This window comes from Pipra filicauda, unplaced genomic scaffold, assembly GCF_003945595.2.
Source record: "Pipra filicauda isolate LSUMZ 115617 unplaced genomic scaffold, ASM394559v2 scaffold795_size112054_pilon, whole genome shotgun sequence".
Lineage (NCBI taxonomy): Eukaryota > Metazoa > Chordata > Aves > Passeriformes > Pipridae > Pipra > Pipra filicauda.
Window position 1 is genome coordinate 19,835 of NW_024104970.1, and position 8,565 is coordinate 28,399.

Below are 8,565 nucleotides of genomic sequence, written 5' to 3' on the forward strand. Positions count from 1 at the left end.
TTATTGCTTTTGTGCCAGCTTTAGTAGAATTGCTTCAAGAATTGCTTTAGTGTAGAGCACTGTCCTATCTTATCCTGTCTTTTAGTGTTTCTCTTGTGCAGTAAAAAAATCCTGATGAAGATCTTTTGTCTGATCATTTGTATCCCTAAATAATCCCTTTCTATCAATAGATCTGATTTGTCATCATTAAAACCTGGGGGACCTAAATGGTTCAGTCACATTTCTGTAATTCCTCTAAACTGAAAGTGTTGGCACAACCCAAGGCTGAGATTGGATCCAGCAGCCCCCAGAACCCAACAGGAAGTTGGGAGCTCAGGGGGCCATCGCCCTTTCCCAGCCCCTCTGTGCCCAAAGACCCTCATAGGACCATCTGACCCACCAGACCACCAGACCACCCCCCTTTTTCCATGCTTCTCCCTCTTCCTTTTACTTTTCCATAGTCCCCTCAATCTCCCCCCCCCTCCCCCCGGATTACTCTGGGGGTCCCAACCCCCATTTTTCCCTCCTCTCACATCTTCCAAACCATTTCCCCAATCCCCAGTTTCCTCCAACTCAGTTTGGGGTCCCAGCACCCCATAAAAGGGGTTAGGTGGGGTCCTGGGTGGGCTCTGAGTATGTTTGGGGGGTTTCCAGGGCCTGTGGGGAGATTTAGGGGGGTCCCAGCACTTTTTTGGGTGAGCTGGGTGCCTTTTAAGGGGCAGGTGCCCCACCAAGACCCTCCCAGAGGGGTTGACACAGGGGGAACACAGGGAGTTCCCCATTCCCAATCCATCCTGGGGCCGGTTCTGCCCCCTCCCAAACTCGGCTCCACCCCCTGGGATTCCCCCAAGCCCCTCCCCCACTGCTCCCCAATAACCAGGACTGGGGCGAACTGGGAAGCTTTACTGGGATCACTGGGAGCAGCCGGGTGGAGGCAGAGTGACAGCAGGGGAGGGGGGACACACGACCCCCCCAAAATCCTCACAGGGACAGGAGGGGTCCAGGCTGGGCCCGAGGCCCCGGGGAGGGGCTGCAGCCGCCGCCGGCTCAGGAGCTCTGTGGGGAGAGAAAAGGGGGTGACACCGGGGTGGGGGGACAGGGGGGACACCGGGATACACCGAGACCTGGACTGGATCCAGTGGGACCAGAACTGGGGCAACGGGGATCATACTGGGAGCACCTGGCAGCATGTTGGAGGCAACTGGGATATACTGGGAGTGACTGGAACCACAGTAAGGGTGACTGGGAGCAACTGGAACCACACTGGGGGCAGCTGGGATCATACTGGGAGCAACTGGGCCCTTGCTGGGGTCATACTGGGATCATATTGGGAGTGACTGCAATAATCCTGGGAGTGTGTGAGAGGGACTGCAGCCATACTGGGGATGAGTGGGATCAAACTGGCTTTGTACTGGAAGTGTCTGGAAGTCACTGGTATCAGACTGGTGGCAACTGTGATTGTACTGGGATCATACTGGGATCAGACTAGGATCATACTGGGAACAATTGGTTCTATGCTTGGGGCAACTGGGAGCTACTAGGATCCCACTGGGAGGAACCCTGAGCAACTGGGACCATGCTGGGCACAACTGGGATCATATTGGGAGCAACTGGGCCCACAGTGAAGGTGGCTGGGGTCATACTGGGAGTGACTGGGAGCATTCTGAGGGCAGTTGGGACCATGTTGGCGCAACTGGGATATACTGGGAGCAAGTGGGATCACGCTGGAATTGACTGGGATCATACTGGGAGGCACTAGGACCCCACTGGGCGTGACTGGGAGTGGCTGGGAGCAACTGGGATCATGCTGGAAGCTACTGGGAGCATTCAGGAGTGAGTGGGACCACACTGGGGGCAACTGGGATATACTAGGAGAGACCAGGAGTGACTGGGATCATATTGGGACTGCCTGGGAGTGTACTGGGACTGACTGGGAGCATGCTGAGGTCAGCTGGCATATACTGGGAGAGACTGGGACTGACAGGGGTCCTACTGGGAAGGACTGGAACTCTAGTGGAGTGACTGGGAGCAAGTGGGACCCTGCTGGGGGTAAATGGCTTTATACTGGGGGTGACAGGGAATGTCTGGGTTCATCCTGGGTGTGACTGCCACCATATAGGGGGTCCCTGGGATCATACTGGAGCCGTACTGGGAGAGACTGGAACTACAGTGGGGTGACTGAGAGCAACTGGGACCATGCAGGGGGTAACTTGGATCCTACTAGGAGAGACTGGGATCATACTGGGACTGACTGAGAGCATGCTGGAGGCAACTGGGATATACAGGGAGTGGCTGGGAGTGACTGGGATCATTCTGGGAGTGACTGGAACCATAGTAGGGATGATCCCCAACTGGGATCATACTGGGAGCAGCTGGGCCCCTGCTGGGGTCATACTGGGGTCTTACTGGGAGTGACTGCAATAATACTGGGAGTGTGTGAGAGGGACTGCAGGCCTGCTGGGGATGAGTGGGATCAAACTGGCTTCAAACTGGAAGTGTCTGGAAGTTACTGGGATCATACTGGACTCAGACCGGGAGTCCCTGAGAATGAAAGGAACCATCCTGGGGGTGGCTGGGAGCAACTGGGACCACCTTGGGGGCAACTGGAATCCTATTGGGAGTGACTGGCAGTGACTGGGATCATAGTGGGAGTGACCAGCACCATACTGGAATCATAGTGGGAGTGACTGTAAGGGACCAGGATCAAACTGGGAGTGACTGGAACTACACAGGGGGGATTTGGGAGCCAGTGGGACCATGCTGGAAGCCAACTGGGAACATCCTTGGAGCAACTGGGATCCTGCTGGAAGCAACTGGGAGTAACTGGGAGTGACAGGGTGCATGCTGGAGGCAACTGGCATAAACTGGAAGTGACTGGGAGTGACTGGGATCATCCTGATGGGAACTGGAACCATCCTGGGGCAAGTGGAAGTAACTGGGTGCAGTGGGTTTTTGTGGCTGGGTTTTGGTAGCGGGGGGGCTACAGGGGTGGCTTCTGTTAGAAGCTGCCAGAAGCTTCCCCTGTCCCGTGGAGCCAATGCCAGCCGGCTCCAGGACAAAATTCCTGCTGCTGGCCAAGGCCAAGCCAGTCAGGAGTGACAGTAACACCTCTGGGATAACATATTTAAGAAAAAGAAGGAATTCCAGCCAGGAAAGAGCGGAGTGAGACCATGGGAACAGCACTGCAGACCCCAAGGGCAGTGCAGGAGGAGGGGCAGGAGGTGCTCCAGGTGCCGGAGCTGAGGCCCTGCAGCCCGTGGGGCAGAGCAGGGTGGGGCAGCTGTGCCCCTGCAGCCCCTGGGGGACCATGGGGGTGCAGAGACTCCCCTGTAGCCCCTGGGGGAGCATCGGGGTGCAGAGACCCCCCTGCAGCCCCTGGGGGAGCATCGGGGTGCAGAGACCCCCCTGCAGCCCATGGGGGACCATGGGGGTGCAGAGACCCCCCTGTAGCCCCTGGGGGAGCATCGGGGTGCAGAGACCCCCCTGCAGCCCCTGGGGGACCATGGGGGTGCAGAGACTCCCCTGCAGCCCCTGGGGGAGCATCGGGGTACAGAGACCCCCCTGCAGCCCATGGAGGCTCCCACGCTGCAGCAGGTGGGTGCAGGAAGGAGGCCGTGACCACGTGGCAGGCCCAGGATGGAGCAGGGTCCTGGCAGGGACCTGCAGCCTGTGGAGAGGGAAGGCCAGGCTGGAGCAGGTTTTTCCCGGGCAGGACTCGTGGCCCCTGTGGGGGACCCACACCAGTACAGCTCATCCGTGAGGGACTGACCCCATGGAGGAGTGACCCACGGGACAGCAGGTTGGGAAGAGCTGCTGCTTGAGGGATGGACTCACGTTGGAGAGGTCCATCAAGGACTGTCTCCTGTGGGAGGGACCCCACGGGAGCAGGGAAAGGACTCCAACTCCTCTCCCTGAGCAGTGGCAGAAACAACTGACAGTGACCCCCATTCCTGTCCCCCTGCATTGCTGGGGGGGGAGGAGGGAGAACATGGAAGGAGGGGTGAGGGGAAGGTGTTTTTAAGACTGTTTTATTTCTCACTCTTTGGCTCTTATCCTGTTAGTAATAAATTTAAGTACTATTCCCACTTTGAGTCTGTTTTGCCCATGAAGGTGATCAGTCACTGACCTCTCCCAGCTCTTATCTCTACTTATGAATCCTTAGCTGTTTTGTTTTTTTTTTCTCTCTTCTCTGCCCAGTTGCAGAGGGAGAGTGAGAGAACAGCTTTAGTGGGTACCTGGTATCTGGCAAGGGTCAACTCACTACAAGAATATAAAAAGAAGTAATTTTTTTGGTCTTGTTCTGATGCAGTTAAGGAGCTGGAAAAACAAGACAGGTGCAGGGAGGTCTAAAGCACGGCTTTGTGTCTGGATGATGGAGACATCACATTTAGAGGAGACAGACTCTGCCATTGCTTTCCTAGACTTTGTCCCACCTTAATGGTGTTTTTCCACCCACAGTAGCGTTACTGGGAGATGTTGCAGTGGCACATCCACCCTTCTCTGCCAGGGCAGCATCTTGGCCCTTCCCACCCCACCATGGATTTTCCATTCCTGTGGCAGGGACTTGTCCCCACCTGATATCCATATGGGAAATGCAACTCCTGTGGGTGGCTTTTCATGGTTCCACCACAGGCTGGCACAGATTCTGATCCACCTTTGAGAAATTGTGTGGTCTATGTGTTCTGGATAAAGCTGTCCCACCTTTGCACTTTGTGACCTGAGGGAGTTTCGGTGGCCAGTTTGTGTATCAAAAGCACTCAGTACTAAAATGTACCAAGTTGCATCTCTGCACAAATCCGCACGAGCTCAATGCCCTGAGTACCCACACAGGCTTTTCTGTCTCGAATCCTGCTCATTCTGTGCCTGGGACTGGATTTATTTCAGCAGCTAAATGGTTCACTGGAGGACTAATTGGCTCTGAGAGCTCCAGTCCTTTGCAGCATATTATTGACGTGCTGGTAGGAGCAGCTCCCTTCCTTCCCTTCCCCCTTCATTATAAAAACACGAACTGTAGAGAAACCAAATACCACACGGCCCCTGCGCCGAGCCCGTCAGTGCTCCCGGCTCGGTGTTCAGCACAGAAAGTCCCTTTATATTTGGGAAGCGGAGGGAGAAAATTCTGGAAGCGTGAGAACGCGGCGATAGCTGGGATGAACTGGGAGCCCTTAGGAAAGGACTGGGAGGTACTGGGATAAACTGGGAGCCCTGAGGAAGGAACCGGGGCCCTTCCGCCATTTGCGTAGCGCTGAGGGCAGGGCGCTTACGCCATTTGCGTAGCCTTACGCAGTTTACGTAGCTCCCCTCCCTTGCCGTTACCGGCGCCCCCTTACGCCGTTTGCGTAGGGCTGTGGGCAATGGCAGAGCCCCTTACGCCGTTTGCGTAGGGCTGTGGGCAGCGGCGTTAGGAGCGGACTGGGGCGCACTGGGATGGACTGGGAGCCCTTAGGAAGGGACTGGGAGGTACTGGGATAAACTGGGAGCCCTTAGGCTCTTGGACAAACTAGGATAAACTGGGAGCTCTTAAGAGGGGACTGGGTCCTTCCTTACGCCATTTGCGTAGCACTGAAGGCAGCAGCGTTAGGAGGGGACTAGGATCGACTGGGAGCCCTTAGGAGGGAAATGGGAGCCCTTAGGGAGGGACTGGGGCAAACTGGGAGCCCTTTGGAGAGGACTAGGATGAACCGGGAAAGGTTCCGCAAGCCCTTAGGAAGCCACCGGGTCCTTCCGCCATTTGCGTAGCGCTAAAGGCAGGGCCCTTGCGCCATTTGCGTAGCTTTACGCAACTTACGTAACTCCCTCCATTGCCATTACCGGCACCCCCCTTACGCTGTTTGCGTAGCGCCGCGGGCATTGCCGGCCCCTTTACGCAATTTGCGTAGCGCCGCTCCATTGCCGCCCGCGGCTCCGCCTTACGCCGTTTGCGTATCCCTGCGCCGTTTGCGCAGCGCGGCGGGGGCGGGCCCGTATCCCTGCGCGCCGATATTTATTTATCAGTGTCCAGGCGCTCGACCCCTCAGCCCCTCACACACCCACGGGCCCCGCGGCAGCGCGGGGGAGGATCCCGGGGGTGTCCAAAAGCTCCTCCAAGAGTCAGTTTATGGCTTTGCAGAGGGCTCTCGGGAGTCACCTAAGGGCTGAATGTAAAGAGAAAAATTAAATCTTTAGGGGGGAAAAAAATATAACAATTGCATGTCTGTGTTCCCGAGGAGCCGTGGGTGTTTTTAGGCAGCTGCCTGCAGAGGCCGTTGCCGTTTCGTGAGGTGGCATTAATGCAGGAGGAGACTTGTTGTGCTGTTCATGGAAATTCGGATTTTAAGGTTTTTCTCCTTGGTTTGAAGCTTCTTCATTCTTCCTTCGCCCTCTTTCAGAGCAAAGGCTTTAATTTTTAAACTTAAGGGGAAAAAAGTAATAACAACAAGTGAGGAAAACTAGGGAGAAAAGGGAAAAGTTCTTCTAAAGGGATTACAATGTGCAGGCAAAATCAGTTCTCTCTCCAGGAGAGAAAAAATATTGGAAGTCTAAATTGGCTCCAAAAATGTCCCCAAGGGCATGGGGAGGATAATCAGGATGACAAGTCTCTGGGAGCTGCAAGAGAGAGAATTAATGCTGGCATTTGGAAAGACAAGTGATAGTGCTGCATTTGGGTTTCATGTCGTTATTTTCTGGTTTCAGAGTCAGAAAACGTTGCTCATTTACTTTGCATGTAGCTGTATTTTTTTCCTGACTTCTTGAGGAGGCAGAGCTGATGAAATCGTGCTGGAAGAGGCCTGAAGCTTTTGATCTGATGTTCAGCTTCAACAAATTTCACTTCTGGAGTTTCTGCACTTTGGGGGAGGCTGCAGGTTATAGAAATGAATTAGTGCATCTGCTAAAGGAAGAGGAGTATTAGTCATATTTAAAACCAAGACTAAGTCAGATTCCTCCACATTGGCTGCAGTTGAATTTTGCAAGGTTTCTGATCTCCTCGCTCTGGCTGTGAAGGTGTTTCCTTTTCAAGCCTGTCACCTGCAAAGATTTCTCTGGGACAGTGATTTCTTCATGACAGAAAAGCAATGTAGAGAAACCTCTTTGCCACCCCAAGATCATTATTTTCTTGATTGCCCTCTTGTACTCTGCTGAGGTTCCATTACATCTGCAGGTCAAATGTAACCTGAATGCAGCACTGATCACAGAGAGCAATAAATATAGTACAGAGCTTTAGTGTGAACTTCAGGCACATCCTTGGTTTGTTTGTGTAAGACTGTGTATTATACAGATAATATAAAGCATAAAATAGTTTTCATATATAAAAATTACTTTTCCAGCACATACTAATGTGCCTTTCATAACCTCCTAATTAGGTTATGTTTTCTCCTAAACTTAATTCCACTTTATGACCAACAGTTGAGTAGACTTCAACTTCATTTTTGGTTCCAATTTTCATTCTGTTCAGTGTGTGTGTATATATATGTATACACAAGAAGATAATCCTTTATTCAGCATACGGGCCTACATACCAAGCCCAAAGCCCTCTTCTCAGTGCTGATGGGCAAACGCTTCTAACAGATAAAACCTCCATTCTGAATCGATGGTCTGAACACTTTCAGACTCTTTTCAGCACCAACTGTGTAGTCCAAGACTCAGCAATTCAGTCCATCACACAACAACCAGTGAAATATGAATTGGATACTGCCCCCACTTTAGGAGAAACCCTTAAGGCCATACAGCAGGTGAAAATCAGCAAGGCAGTTGGGGTTGATGGAATTCCACCCAAAGTCTGGAAACGTGGGGGCCTTGCACTCCATGCTAAATTTCATGAGTTTGTGGTGCGCTGTTGGGAACCAGGCGAACTACCATCAGACCTTCGAGATGCAGTCATCATCACTTTGTATAAAAAGAAAGGTACTAAATCAGACTGCTCAAATTACTGTGGTATTACTCTGCTCTCCATTGCTGGCAAAATCCTGGCAAGAATACTCTTGAACATACTAATACCCGAGAGCAGAAGGAATGCTACCTGAAAGTCAGTGTGGTTTCAGAGCCAACAGGAGCACCACAGACACGGTATTTGTTCTCAGACAACTGCAAGAGAAGTGTAGGGAACAGAACAAAGGTCTCTGTGTAACCTTTGTCAACCTCACCAAGGCTTTCGATACTGTGAGCAGAAAAGGTCTGTGGCAGATATTGGAACATTTAGGTTGTCCCCTCAAGTTCCTTAAAATGATCATCTCACTCCATGAGGATCAGCATGGCCAAGTCAGATATGGTGATGAACTTTCTGAGCCCTTTCTAATAACCAGTGGTGTGAAACAAGGCTGCGTTCTCGCTCCTACCCTATTCACAGTCTTTTTCAGCAGGATGCTCCAAAGGGCCATGGCAGACCTCGATGATCAGGACAGTATCTACATTTGATACTGTACTGATGGAAGCCTTTTCAACCTAAGGCAACTGAAGGCCCACACCAAGACCTTAAACCATCTTGTCCGGGAGCTGCTTTATGCTGATGACGCCGCCCTTGTTGCACACACAGAAGCAGCTCTGCAGCGTTTAACATCCTGCTTTGCAGACACTGCTGAGCTCTTTGGGTTGGAACTCAGCTTAAAGAAG